Genomic DNA, 14920 nt, shown 5'->3' with positions numbered 1-14920 from the left:
TGAATAAGTATTGTATTTTCTTCAGCGGAAGATAAATATATATCAATAGATAGCATGGAACATTAATGACGGAAATGTGTAGCGGAGGCCATGGAATGTGTTGAATCAAACAGACGAAGCTCAATTCACATACAGTGCTCATACATTGTCTATATATTAGGATATAATTCGAGAATCGAGACCCATATTGAGAGAATCCATTGGTACGTCGAGTTATGAAGACGACGTATTGTTAAACATGTCCCTTTGCCAAGACCAGCGATTTCAAGAGCGTCATGTATGGAAGGGAGATTACAGGCCACAAGATTCGGAAGATTTGTTAAATGCAAACCAACATTTATTATTGTATCGTAGATTTAAATTTTGTTTTGAGAAAACAATAGGGACAAATAAATTCTTCTAAAAGGTCATCAGAAGTATCGCACACGATTAGAAAGAAGCAAGATCAAAAGTCAGTTATAATTGTAAAACTATTACATTAATAGCACGAATTATTCATTGTAAAAGGGAAAATATATCTATTCTCTTAAGATAAGGCGAGTGTTAACTCAGTATATTGTACATGCCATTTTATGCGAATGACATTGTACTAATCGTTCATCACAAGTTTCAGGTATTACGATGTCGCCACACATTAAGAGAATTGATTTCATGACGTTAAGTTATCAAATGATGATGTACTCAAATAATAGGCGATCCTAAAAGGACCGGAAAATGTTGAAAGGGACGCCAAATGATAAAAGCTAAGATCACTTGGCAGGTTCGATCCTGGCTCAGTCCGGTGGTATTTGAATGTGCCCAAATATGACAGCCTCGTGTCGGTAGATTTACTGACACGTAAAAGAACTCCTGCGGGACTAAATTCCGGCACCTCGGCGTCTCCGAAGACCTTAAAGAAGTAGTTACTGGGACCTGAAACAAATAACATTATTATTAAAAGCTAAGATCCAAGAGATGGAGGACGTTATCCTCCCGAAGCCATCAGTTCGATAAGTACCCAAAAATGAATGTATTTCGTTTATTCTGCTATGTAGATGCTTAAACTACTGTAGAGTTAATTTTGTGGTGTCAAAAATGTGACATGCACAACTGAAACAACTTGAATGATATTCTATGATCGTCGATCATTATTCCGTAACGAACAGGAAATGTTCTGTTTTCGTCATGAATTATTCAGGACAATTATATGATTTCGTTTATTACATATTTGAATTAAAGCGCTTTATAGTAGACACTGTGCAGGATATTTTTGTCATGAATGCTACCTTTTACCAAGATAATGTCATCATAAGTGAACTTCGGTGTGTGACTTGTTATGTAGATATGTTTTATTTGAAGGTGACCATATGATAATTGGTTTGTGTGTAAAATCAGAGTCATCCAACATTACATTTTTACGTCATATGCGCAACTTCCGCGAATAAGATGACAGTATTATCACGTAGATGTTGATTTTTAATATGTATGGATAAGGTAGTCTTCGAGAATAACGTGCTTGAGTATTTAGAAAGTGAATTGAGAATTTATTGAACATGATGCACATATATGTGAGAAGCGTTTTGAATAAAATCGTCGAGATAAAGTAAATAATTAATGTGTTGTTGATGGATAGTAGTTAATTGGGGTTGTGCATTAGATAATGTGATGCAGTCTTCGAAAAGATCACGATGATATTTATTGATGTGAGAATTGATGATCGTCATGCGTATGAATTTAATGGTGGTAGTGAATGATGTGTACTTAAGCATGAATGCGATTTTTCTATGATAAGGTTTTCGAAGAATACTAGAGTTGCTTATGTGATAGTCGTCAAAGATGCGATAACCTAAGAGTTGATGTGAATGAATTACGCACAGATGTGAAGGGATGAAATAGAGTCTTCAATAATAAATGACACCATGTAGGGGAAAACCATGTCGCTGGCGAGGTGCGTAGATTTTGTTCTGAGCAATGCGTAGCTTGATTTCCCGCTAAATAATATTCTTTTCGTAGATCACAGATTTGATAGTGAACATTGAATGCAAATTTCTCAGGATTGGTCGAGAAGAATACCAGAGGCTGAAGAATCCTCAAAAGTTTGGAATTATTATTATTAATGTACTTATTTTCAGGAATTCGTTGCTATCTAGATGATATTTTAGAATTTCAAAGGGCATGTTGCATGACTTCAGTAATTAGAGGGATCATAATGTAGTCCTAATTGTTGTGTTTGAGTCATCAGTCCATATACTGGTTTGATGCAGTTCTCCATGCCACACTATCCTGTGCTAAACTTTTCATTTCTACGTAACTATTGCATCCTACGTCTGCTCTAATCTGTTTGTCATATTCATACCTTGGTCTACCCCTACCGTTCTTACCACCTACACTTCCTTCAAAATCCAACTGAACAAGTCCTGGGTGTCTTAAGATGTGTTCTACCATTCTATCTCTTCTTCTCGTCAAATTTAGCCAAATCGATCTCCTCTCACCAATTCGATTCAGTATCTCTTCATTTGTGATACGATCTATCCATCTCACCTTCAGCATTCCTCTGTAACACCACATTTCAAAAGCTTCTATTATCTTTCTTTCTGAGCTAGTTATCGTCCGTGTTTCACTTCCATACAATGCCACGCTCCACACGAAAGTCTTCGAAAGCATCTTTCTGATTCCGATATCAATGTTTGAAGTGAGAACATTTCATTTCTTAAGAAAGCTCTTCCTTGCTTGTGCTAGTCTGCATTTTATGTCCTCCTTACTTCTGCCATCGTTAGTTATTTTACTACCCTAGTAACAATATTCATCTACTTCCTTTAAGACTTCATTTCCTAATCTAATGTTTCCTACATCACCTGCCTTTGTTCGACTGCACTCCATTAATTTTGTCTTGGACTTATTTATTTTTATCTGGTACGCCTTACCCAAGACTTCATTCATTCCATTCAGCAACATCTCGAGATTTTTTGTAGTCTCAGGTAAAATAACAATATCATCGGCAGATCTCAAGGTTTTGGTTTCCTCTCCTTGGACTGTGATGCCCTTTCCAAATTTCTCTTTGATTTTCTTTACTGCTTGTTCTATGTAAACACTGAAAAGGAGGGGGGGAAACTGCAGCCTTGCCTCACTCCTTTCTGGATTGCTGAATCTATTTCAAAGCCCTCGATTCCTATCACTACAGACTGATTTTTATACAGATTGTATATAATTCTTCGTTCTCGGTATCTGATCCCTATCATCTTCAGAATGATAAATAGCTTGGTCCAATCAACTTTATCGAATGCCTTTTCTGCCGAAAATCGGATGGGACTTCTCCTGTCTCATACATCTTGCACACTAAATGAAATAACCTTGCCATGCTGGTTTCTCCTAAGGCAGTCAGTAATTCAGGGGGAATGTCATCACATCAATTCCAGGTGCCTTGTTCCTATTTAGGTCACACAGCTCCGTCAAACTCTGACATCAAAATTGGGTCTCCCATTTGATCAGCATCAACAGCCTCTTCATGTTCCAGAACCAAATTTTCTATATCTTTACCTTGATACAACTGTTGTATATGCTCCTGCCATCTTTCTGCTTTGCCTTCTTTCCCTACAAGTGGCTTTCCATCTTAGCTCTTAATCTTCATACACATAGATTTCCTTTCTCCAAAGGTTTCCTTGATTTTCCTGTATGCAGCATCTACCTTTCCCAGGACGGTACAACCTTCGACATCCTTGCTCTTCTCCTTCAGCCATTCTTCCTTAGCTACCTTGCACTTTCTATCCACTTGATTCTTTGATCGCCTGTACTCCTTTCCGGCCTCTTCATTTCTAGCATTGTTGTATCTTCGTCGTTCATCAATCAGGTCTAGTATTTCCTGAGTTATCCACTGATTCTTAGTCGATCTTTTCTTCCTTCTTAACATTTCTTCAACAGCCCTGCTGACTTCATTTTTCATGACTCTCCACTCTCCCTCTATTGTGTTTCCTTCAGCCTTTTCATTTAGTCCTTCTGCAACATGTTCCTTGAAACAATCCCTCACACTCTTTTCTTCCAACTTGTCTAGATCACATCTTTGTGCATTCTTCCCTTTCTTCAATTTCTTCAACTTCAGATGGCATTTCATGACCAACAAGTTGTGGTCAGAGTCCACGTCTACTCCTGGGAAAGTTTTCCAATCCAACACCTGGTTTCTGAATCTCTGCCTAATCATAATGAAGTCTATTTGATACCTTCCAGTGTCTCCAGGTCTCGTCCACGTACACAGCCGTCGTTTGTGGTGTTTGAACCAAGTATTGGCAAGGACTTAATTATGATCGGTGCAGAATTCAACCAGCCGACTTCCTCCCTCGTTCCTTTGTCCCAATCCAAATTATCCTACTGTATTACCTTCTCTTCCTTGGCCTACCACTGCATTCCAGTCTCCCATCACAACTAGATTCTCGTCACCTTTTAAAAATTGTATTTTTTCTTCTATCTCCTCATATATTCTTTCGATTTCTTCATTATCCGCATATAGACCTGCACTATTTTGGTGGGCATTGGTTTGGTGTCTAACTTGACAATAATTATTTCACTATGCTAGTCGTAGTAGCTTACCCGCTGCCCTATTTTCTTATTCATTATTAAACCAACTCCTGCATTTCCCCTGTTTGATTTTGTGTTCATAATTCGGTAGTCGCCTGAAAAAAATTCTTGTTCTCCCTGCCAACGTACTTCACTTATACCAACTACATCTAACTTTAGCCTATTCATCTCCCTTTTCAGATTCTCTAACCTACCACAACGATTCAAACTTCTAAGATTCCACGCTCCGACTCGCAGAATGTCAGTATCCATCTTCCTGATGATCGCCCCCTCTCGTGTAGTCCCCACCCGGAGGTCCGAATGGGGGACTAGTTTACCTCCGGAATATTTTACCCGGGAGGAAGCCATCATCAGTACACCATTCATACAGAGAGAGAGCTGCATGTCCTCGGGAGGTAGTTACGGCTGTAGTTTCCCGTTGCTTTCAGCCGTGTAGCAGTATCAACACAGCTATGCCATGTTGAGTATTATTACAAGGCCGTATCAGTCAATCATCTAGACTGCCGCCCTTGCAACTACCGAAAGGCTGCTACCCCACTTTGATGAACCATTCGTTATTCTGGTCTCTCAACAGATACCCATCCGATATGGTAGCACCTGCGTCTCGGCTATCTGCATCATTGGGACACGCAAGCCTCCCCACCGCGGCAAGGTCATATGGTTTGCAGAGGAGGAGTCCGAATTATCGACCAGATATTGGTTTAGGCGACAACGTTGAGAATATATCATTGGAGCATCCAACTTGTTTTTATTTAGATTTTCTGAATTAGGCGATGATTTCAAAGATAGAGGAGTAGTGAAATACACACATTTTTGGAGTTAGTGAACACAACTGCTAATGAATAAATTTTCTCTAATTTCATTGTAGTAAAAAATATTGATTTATGTGAATAATAAATGTCTAATCTATTTAAGCCTTCACATCTCGAATATTGTTAATTTTGTTTATTTTTTGGAATTTTTAAGATTGATAGCGAATCCAGCAGGTTTCATTTATGTTGTGAACGGAATTTAATGTAGTGACATGTGATAACCAACAAAGGTTTAAGGACTTTGGACAGTTATACTTAATCATTACACTTAATTTCAAAATAGACGTCCATTTATGTTGCTTTTCGTTTAAGTTGTAACTATGTTTCCATGATATGATGTTTAGTAAATGAGACATCCTTCCAAACAAAGAATTATTCTTCGATTTCTCATTAAAAGGTTAAGTATAGTATAATAGTGTGATATAGTTTTAAGTAATTACGGGACGTACATTCTCATGCGTCAATCGGACTTCGAAAATCTAAACGGTGAGCTCCTGTGACCGGACTCTACGAACTTGCAAGTCCCTTGAGTGGAGTTACTTGCATCTCCGCACGACACCAGATGAGGCATAGCATCAACATGAACCCTAAATCAGAATACTTGAAAGGTTTAAGTTATCTGCCTACAACTTAGCATATCCGAACCTGGCTAATTCTTATTTTCCTTTTTCTTTTTTCACCTTGTGCCGTTAGGCGTCGGGACATTTCAGCCATTTACTAAAATTCATCTGACGTGCGCCATTTGCGTATTGACTTGTACAAGTACACTTTATAAGAGTAGAGGACGTTGCGTGGTGACTTTCCCAAGTACATTTAGTAACAGTAGAGGAAGTTGCGTGTTTCACACTTAGTGTGAGTAGATCATGTTGCGTGGTGATTTATACGAGTACAATCAGTAACTGTAGAGGACGTTGCTTGTTGACTTGCACAAGTACACTTAGTAACAGTAGAGGTAGTGGCGTTTGACTTGCACAAGTACACTTAGTGACAGCAGAGGACGTTTTGTGGTGACTTGCACAAGTACACTTAGTAACAGTAGAGGTAGTGGCGTTTGACTTGCACAAGTACACTTAGTGACAGCAGAGGTAGTGGCGTTTGACTTGCACAAGTACACTTAGTAACAGTAGAGGTAGTGGTGTTTGACTTGCACAAGTACACTTAGTAACAGTAGAGGTAGTGGTGTTTGACTTGCACAAGTACACTTAGTAACAGTAGAGGTAGTGGTGTTTGACTTGCACAAGTACACTTAGTAACAGTAGAGGTAGTGGTGTTTGACTTGCACAAGTACACTTAGTGACAGTAGAGGACGTTTTGTGGTGACTTGCACAAGTACACTTAGTAACAGTAGCGGTAGTGGCGTTTGACTTGCACAAGTACACTTAGTGACAGCAGAGGACGTTTTGTGCTGACTTGCACAAGTACACTCAGTAACAGTAGATGACGTTGCGTGGTGACTTGCACAAGTACACTTAGTAACAGTAGATGACGTTGCGTGGTGACTTGCACAAGTACACTTAGTAACAGTAGAGGTAGTGGCGTTTGACTTGCACAAGTACACTTAGTGACAGCAGAGGACGTTTTGTGCTGACTTGCACAAGTACACTTAGTAACAGTAGATCACGTTGCGTGGTGACTTGCACAAGTACACTTAGTAACAGTAGATGACGTTGCGTGGTGACTTGCACAGGTACACTTAGTAACAGTAGAGGTAGTGGCGTTTGACTTGCACAAGTACACTTAGTGACAGCAGAGGACGTTTTGTGCTGACTTGCACAAGTACACTTAGTAACAGTAGAGGTAGTGGCGTTTGACTTGCACAAGTACACTTAGTAACAGTAGATGACGTCGCGTGGTGACTTGCACAAGTACACTTAGTAACAGTAGAGGTAGTGGCGTTTGACTTGCACAAGTACACTTAGTGACAGCAGAGGACGTTTTGTGCTGACTTGCACAAGTACACTTAGTAACAGTAGAGGTAGTGGCGTTTGACTTGCACAAGTACACTTAGTAACAGTAGATGACGTCGCGTGGTGACTTGCACAAGTACACTTAGTAACAGTAGAGGTAGTGGCGTTTGACTTGCACAAGTACACTTAGTAACAGTAGAGGACGTTGCGTGGTGACTTGCACAAGTACACTTAGTAACAGTAGAGGTAGTGGCGTTTGACTTGCACAAGTACACTTAGTAACAGTAGAGGTAGTGGCGTTTGACTTGCACAAGTACACTTAGTGACAGCAGAGGTAGTGGCGTTTGACTTGCACAAGTACACTTAGTAACAGTAGAGGTAGTGGTGTTTGACTTGCACAAGTACACTTAGTAACAGTAGAGGTAGTGGTGTTTGACTTGCACAAGTACACTTAGTAACAGTAGAGGTAGTGGTGTTTGACTTGCACAAGTACACTTAGTAACAGTAGAGGTAGTGGTGTTTGACTTGCACAAGTACACTTAGTGACAGTAGAGGACGTTTTGTGGTGACTTGCACAAGTACACTTAGTAACAGTAGCGGTAGTGGCGTTTGACTTGCACAAGTACACTTAGTGACAGCAGAGGACGTTTTGTGCTGACTTGCACAAGTACACTCAGTAACAGTAGATGACGTTGCGTGGTGACTTGCACAAGTACACTTAGTAACAGTAGATGACGTTGCGTGGTGACTTGCACAAGTACACTTAGTAACAGTAGAGGTAGTGGCGTTTGACTTGCACAAGTACACTTAGTGACAGCAGAGGACGTTTTGTGCTGACTTGCACAAGTACACTTAGTAACAGTAGATCACGTTGCGTGGTGACTTGCACAAGTACACTTAGTAACAGTAGATGACGTTGCGTGGTGACTTGCACAGGTACACTTAGTAACAGTAGAGGTAGTGGCGTTTGACTTGCACAAGTACACTTAGTGACAGCAGAGGACGTTTTGTGCTGACTTGCACAAGTACACTTAGTAACAGTAGAGGTAGTGGCGTTTGACTTGCACAAGTACACTTAGTAACAGTAGATGACGTCGCGTGGTGACTTGCACAAGTACACTTAGTAACAGTAGAGGTAGTGGCGTTTGACTTGCACAAGTACACTTAGTAACAGTAGAGGACGTTGCGTGGTGACTTGCACAAGTACACTTAGTAACAGTAGAGGTAGTGGCGTTTGACTTGCACAAGTACACTTAGTAACAGTAGAGGTAGTGGCGTTTGACTTGCACAAGTACACTTAGTAACAGTAGAGGACGTTGCGTGGTGACTTGCACAAGTAAACTTAGTAACAGTAGATGGCGTTGCGTGGTGACTTGCACAAGTAAACTTAGTAACAGTAGATGACGTTGCGTGGTGACTTGCACAAGTACACTTAGTAACAGTAGAGGACATTACTTGCAAAGTACACTTAGTAACCGTAGAGGTTGTGGCGTTTGACACGCACAAGTACACTCAGCGACAGTAGAGGATGTTGCGGGGTGACTTGCACATGTACACTTAGTTACAGTAATAAATTAATCAATCAATCAATCAATCAATCAATCAATCAATCAATCAATCAATCAATACTGATCTCCATTTTGGGCCGTCATCCAGGTGGCAGGTACACTATCTGTTGATTTCCCCGCCTGTCCTAAGTGATTTTAAAGAAATTGGAAATTTATTGAACATCTCCCTTGGTAAGTTATTCCATTCCCTAACTACACTTCCTATTAATTAATATTTGCGCCAGTTTGTCCTCTTGTATTCCAAGTTCATCTTCATATTGCGATCTCTCGTACTTTTAGAAACGCCACTCAAACTTATTCGTGTACTAATGTCATTCTACGCCATCTCTCCGCTGACAGCTCGGAACATACCACTTAGTCGAGCACCTCTCCTTCTTTCTCTCAATTCTTCCCAGCCCTAACTTTGCAACATTTTCGTAACGCTACTCTTTTTTCGGAAATCACCCAGAACAACTCGAGCTGCTTTTCTTCGGACTTTTTCCAGTTCTTGAATCAGATAATCCTGGTGAGGGTCCCATACACTTCAACCATACTCTAGTTGGGGTCTTACCAGAGACTTATATGCCCTCTCCTTTACATCCTTACTACATCCCAAAAACACCCTCATAACCAAGTACGGAGATCTGTACCTTTTACGTATAATCCCATTTATGTGGTTACCCCAATGAAGGTCTTTCATTATAATAACACCTAGATACTTACAATGATCAAGAAAAGGAACTTTCACCCCATCAACGCAGTAATTAAAACTGAGAGGACTTTTCCTATTTGTGAAACTCACAACCTGACTTGTAACCCCGTTTATCAACATTCCATTGCCTGCTGTCACGTTGCAGTTGCTCACAATCTTGTAACTTATTTATTACTCTATAGAGAATAACATCATTCGCAAAAAGCCTTACCTCCGATTCCACTCCTTTACTCATATCATTTTTATACATAAGAAAGCATAAAGTTCCGGTAATGCTGTCTAGAGGAATTCCCCTCTTAATTATTGCAGGGTCAGATAAAGCTTCACCTACTCTATTTTTTGAGATCTATTTTCTAGAAATATAGCAACTTATTCAGTTACCCTTTTGTCTTGTCCAATTGCACTCATTTTTGCCAGTAGTCTCCCATGATCCACCCTATCAAATGCTTTAGACAGGTCAACCACTATACAGTCCATTTTACCTCCTTAATCCCAGGTATCTGCTATATCTTGCTGGAATCCTACAAGTTAAGCTCCACTGGAATAACCTTTCCTAAAACCGAACTGCCTTCTATCGAACCAATTATTAATTTCACAAACATGTCTAATATAATCAGAAAGAATGCATTCCCAAAGCTTACATACAATGCATGTCAAACTTACTGGCCTGTAATTTTCAGCTTTATATCTATCACCCTTTCCTTTATACACAGGGGCCACTATAGCAACTCTACATTCATCTGGTATAGCTCCTCCGACCAAACAATGATCAAATAAGTACTTCAGATAGAGTACTATATCCCAACCCATTGTCTTTAGTATATTCCCAGAAATCTTATAAATTCCAGCCTCTTTTCTAGTTTTTATCTTTTGTATCTTATTGTGAATGGCATTGTTATCGTATGTAAATTTTAATACTTCTCTAGCCTTAGTCTCCTCCTCTATCTGAACAATATCCTTGTATCCAACAATCTTTACATACTGCTGACTGATTACCTCTGCCTTTCGAAGATCCTCACATACACACACCGCTTGTTCATTAATTATTCCTGGAATGTCCTTCTTGGAACCTGTTTCTGCCTGAAAACACCTATACATACCCTTCCATTTTTCACTAAAATTTGTATGACTGTCAATGATGCTTGCCATCGTGTTATCCTAAGCTGCCTTCTTTGCCAAATTCAATATTCTATTCAGATATTTCAATTTCTCCTTACTTCCACAGCCATTTCTAACTCTATTACTTTCCAGCCTGCACCTCCTTCTTAGTCTCTTTATTTCTCTATTATAATAAGGTGGGTCTTCTACCATTTCTTACCACCCTTAATGGTACAAACCTGTTTTCGGATTCCTTAACAATTTCGTTAAACCCATCCAGAGTCTCTTTACATTTTTATATACCGTTTTCCACCGATCATAAATACTTTTTATAAACTGCCTCATGCCTTCTTTATCAGCCATATGGTACTGCCTAATAGTCCTACTTTAAGACCTTTCTTTTTATCACATTTATTTTTAACTACCACAAAAACAGCTTCATGATCACTAATACCATCTATTACTTCAGTTTCTATATACAGCTCATCTGGTTTTATCAGCACCACATCCAGGATATGTATCCCTCTGGTTGTCTCCATCACTTTCTGAATCAGCTGTCCTTCCAATATTAACCAATTTGCCATTTGATGGCCATGCTTCCTGTCGTTCGCATTTCCTTCTCAATTGACATCTGGTAAATTCTGATCTCCCGTTACAATCACATTTCTTTCCATGTCGTTTCCTACATAGCTGATTATCTTATCAAATAATTCTGAATCCGTGTCATTGCTACCATTTCCCGGTCTGTACCCTCCAGATATATCAAGTTGCCTATTATCTTTAGAAATGAGCCTTACACGTAGAATTTCGTGTGTCTCATCTTTAACATTTTCCTAGGTTACAAATTCTTCCTTCACCAGAATGAATACTCCCCTTCCCACTATTCCTTTTTTTTTTTTGCTAGTTGCTTTACGTCGCACCGACTCAGATAGGTCTTATGGCGACGATGGGACAGGGAAGGGCTAGGAATGGGAAGGAAGCGGCCGTGGCCTTAATTAAGGTACAGCCCCAGCATTTGCCTGGTGTGAAAATGGGAAACCGCGGAAAACCATTTTCAGGGCTGCCGACAGTGGGGTTCGAACCTACTATCTCCCGAATACTGGATACTGGCCGCACTTAAGCGACTGCAGCTATCGAGCTCCCCACCATTCCTATCCTATCTCTACGATACACACTCCAGTTCCGTGAGAAAATTCCTGCATCTATTATATCATTTCTCAGCCATGATTCAACTCCTATTACAATATCTGGTAAATGTAAATCTATTAATTTTCTCAATTCTAATCCTTTCCTTACAATACTTCTACAGTGCAACACTAACAATTGTATGTCATCCCTACTTGATTTCCAGTTCCCTGTTCCCCTATCACCGCTCCCTAGGCCACCCCATTTGCCTGAATATACCGCAATATTACCCTTCCAAAATAAGTTGCTAACTTATACGTACGACTGCGGTAGAGGACGTGTGTGGTGAATTGCACATGTACACTTAGTAACAGTAGAGGACGTGTGTGGTGAATTGCACATGTACACTTAACAGTAGAGGACGTTGCGTGTTCACACTTAGTGCCTGTAGATCACGTTGCGTGGTGACTTGCACAAGTACACTTACAGTATCAATAGAGGTAGTGGCGTTTGACTTGCATAAGTATACTTAGTAGCAGTAGAGGACGTTGTGTGGTGACTTGCACAAGTACACTTAACAGTAGAGGACGTGCTTGTTGGATTGCACAAATACACTTAGTAACAGTAGATCACGTTGCGTTGTGACTTGCACAAGTACACTTAGTGACAGCAGAGGACGTGTGTGGTGAATTGCACATGCACACTTAGTATCAGTAGATCACGTTGCGTGGTGACTTGCACAAGTACACTTAGTGACAGTAAATCACCTTGCGTGGTGACTTGCACAAGTACACTTACAGTATCAATAGAGGTAGTGGCGTTTGACTTGCATAAGTATACTTAGTAGCAGTAGAGGACGTTGAGTGGTGACTTGCACAAGTACACTTAATAACACGAGAGGTAGTGGCGTTTGACTTGCACAATTACACTTGGTGACAGTAGAGGACGTTGCTTGGTGACTTGCACAATTACATTTAGTAACAGTAGTGGACGTTGCGTGTGCTCACTTAGTGTCGGTGGATCACGTTGCGTGGTGACTTGCACAAGTACACTTAGTAACAGTAGAGTACGTTGCGTGTTGACTAGCACGAGTACACTTAGTAACGGTAGAGATAGTGGCGTTTGACTTGCTCAAGTACACTTAGTAACAGTAGAGTACGTTGCTTGTTGACTAGCACAAGCACACTTAGTAACAGTAGAGTACGTTGCGTGTTGACTAGCACGAGTACACTTAGTAACGGTAGAGATAGTGGCGTTTGACTTGCTCAAGTACACTTAGTAACAGTAGAGTACGTTGCTTGTTGACTAGCACAAGCACACTTAGTAACAGTAGAGTACGTTGCGTGTTGACTTGCACAAGTACACAGTGATTATAAGGTACACTTGCAGCTGACCACTAAGCACAAACATTGACTCAACTTTTTTCTCATTCAGACTGACTTGGTTTTAAACATTTATCACATTGCTGCCACCTCTTAACTGTCCCATCAGTTACCAACTCTGGATATGTTTCAATTGAACAACCTTTCTTCATTCTATGTCCGACTCGTTGGCTGAATGGTCATCGAACTGGCCTTCGTTTCCGAGGGTGCCGGTTTCGATTCCCGGCCGGGTCGGGAATTTAACCTTCATTGGTTAATTTCTACGGCTCGGGGGATTGGTGTGTGTGCTGTCCACGACATCCCTGCAACTCACACACCACACATAACACTATCCTCCGCCACAATATCACGCAGTTACCTACACATGGCAGATGTCTCTCCCCCTCATCGGAGGGTCTGCCTAACAGGGGCTGCACTCGACTAGAAATAGCCACACGAAATTATTATTATATTATTATAGTTCATTCTATGACGTAAGGCCGCTGTTAATGACATTTGAGTGTTTTGAAATACGACAACCCCGTGTTCTTCACTTTCCGTCAGTGAAGGCCTACTCTATTGCGAATGTTCGATACATCGGAGTTTACAAAAGTGCCTATAACAAAAAGTAATATGAGAAATGTTACATTGACAACTTTTAGTAAATAAAGGTTATGATGCTTTCAATCGACCAATCACCACTGGTGTGCATTTAATGCTGTCGTCCAGGTAGTATATTTCCCATTATTTGTTTGTCAAGTCTTTTTTTTAATAATTTAAAAAATTTGGACATGTATATAACTTTGGTGGCTTATATTAGTAATGATATTGCAAATTGTGGAAATGCCCAGTAAAAGGGAACTAGACTATCATCGTCTACATTTCTCCCACTCCGGATAAGTCCATAAACGTCCATTTCACCTGTTATTATAGGCAAACGCTTCCTACATCACTACGTATCGATCGTACACAAATTCAATTACTCTCCGCAATGCATGAAGCATGACACACGGCGTCCAGATGCATACTACCAGTACATACCCCAACCTGTGTTAATGGAGGTTATTTCGTTACGTCCAGAAACACCGTGGCATACACTAAATAATTTATGACGTTCATAAACACGATCGGAAAGTAACTCAGTTTCCCACACAGCTGATATCAGATCAGCCTCAGTTTTATTAGTGTACAATCCTTCCTCGAGACTGAACAGTTTATACTTTCCTGAGCGATGCAATTAACTGCTTGTAACACACCATGAGCTGACATGTATACGACGAAAACTCAAAATTGTATTAGTCTACTTCGAGTATTACAATATTTGAAAGTGTTCCGCTCTTGCATGTGTCTTCCTGTAAACCGGTAGTCACGAATGAGGGAATGTGTGCACGAGTATGGAATGAATGTACCACATGGTATTTGTCGGTGGCAAATGTGGAGAGTCATACATTGGGTTTTGGTGTAACATTCACCTATAGAGCATCTTTATTATGAGACATTAATCTAAAACTGAACAGAACCCAGCAATTTCAATTAGGTTGAAAGAAGCCAAAGGAGAAATCGGCCACCAGAGCCCTTTCATATTGTCAGGGATTGACACCACATAGACCTACGTGTCGGAGAAGTGTTGAGCGTGCGAGGTAAGTCGGTATCTGTAATTTTTATCACTCCAAAAGTATTTTTATTTATAGTTTTCAGTAAGAAGTCTGCCATAATATGGCAAGCGCCTAATTTTGAGATTAATCACGTAATCCTTACTTAAATTACCTGTCCATCTTCTCAATAAACGTATTCAGATAAAGAAATACTT

The sequence above is a fragment of the Anabrus simplex genome, chromosome 2, assembly GCF_040414725.1.
Source record: "Anabrus simplex isolate iqAnaSimp1 chromosome 2, ASM4041472v1, whole genome shotgun sequence".
In the NCBI taxonomy this organism is placed as follows: domain Eukaryota; kingdom Metazoa; phylum Arthropoda; class Insecta; order Orthoptera; family Tettigoniidae; genus Anabrus; species Anabrus simplex.
This window is presented reverse-complemented; position numbering follows the sequence as displayed.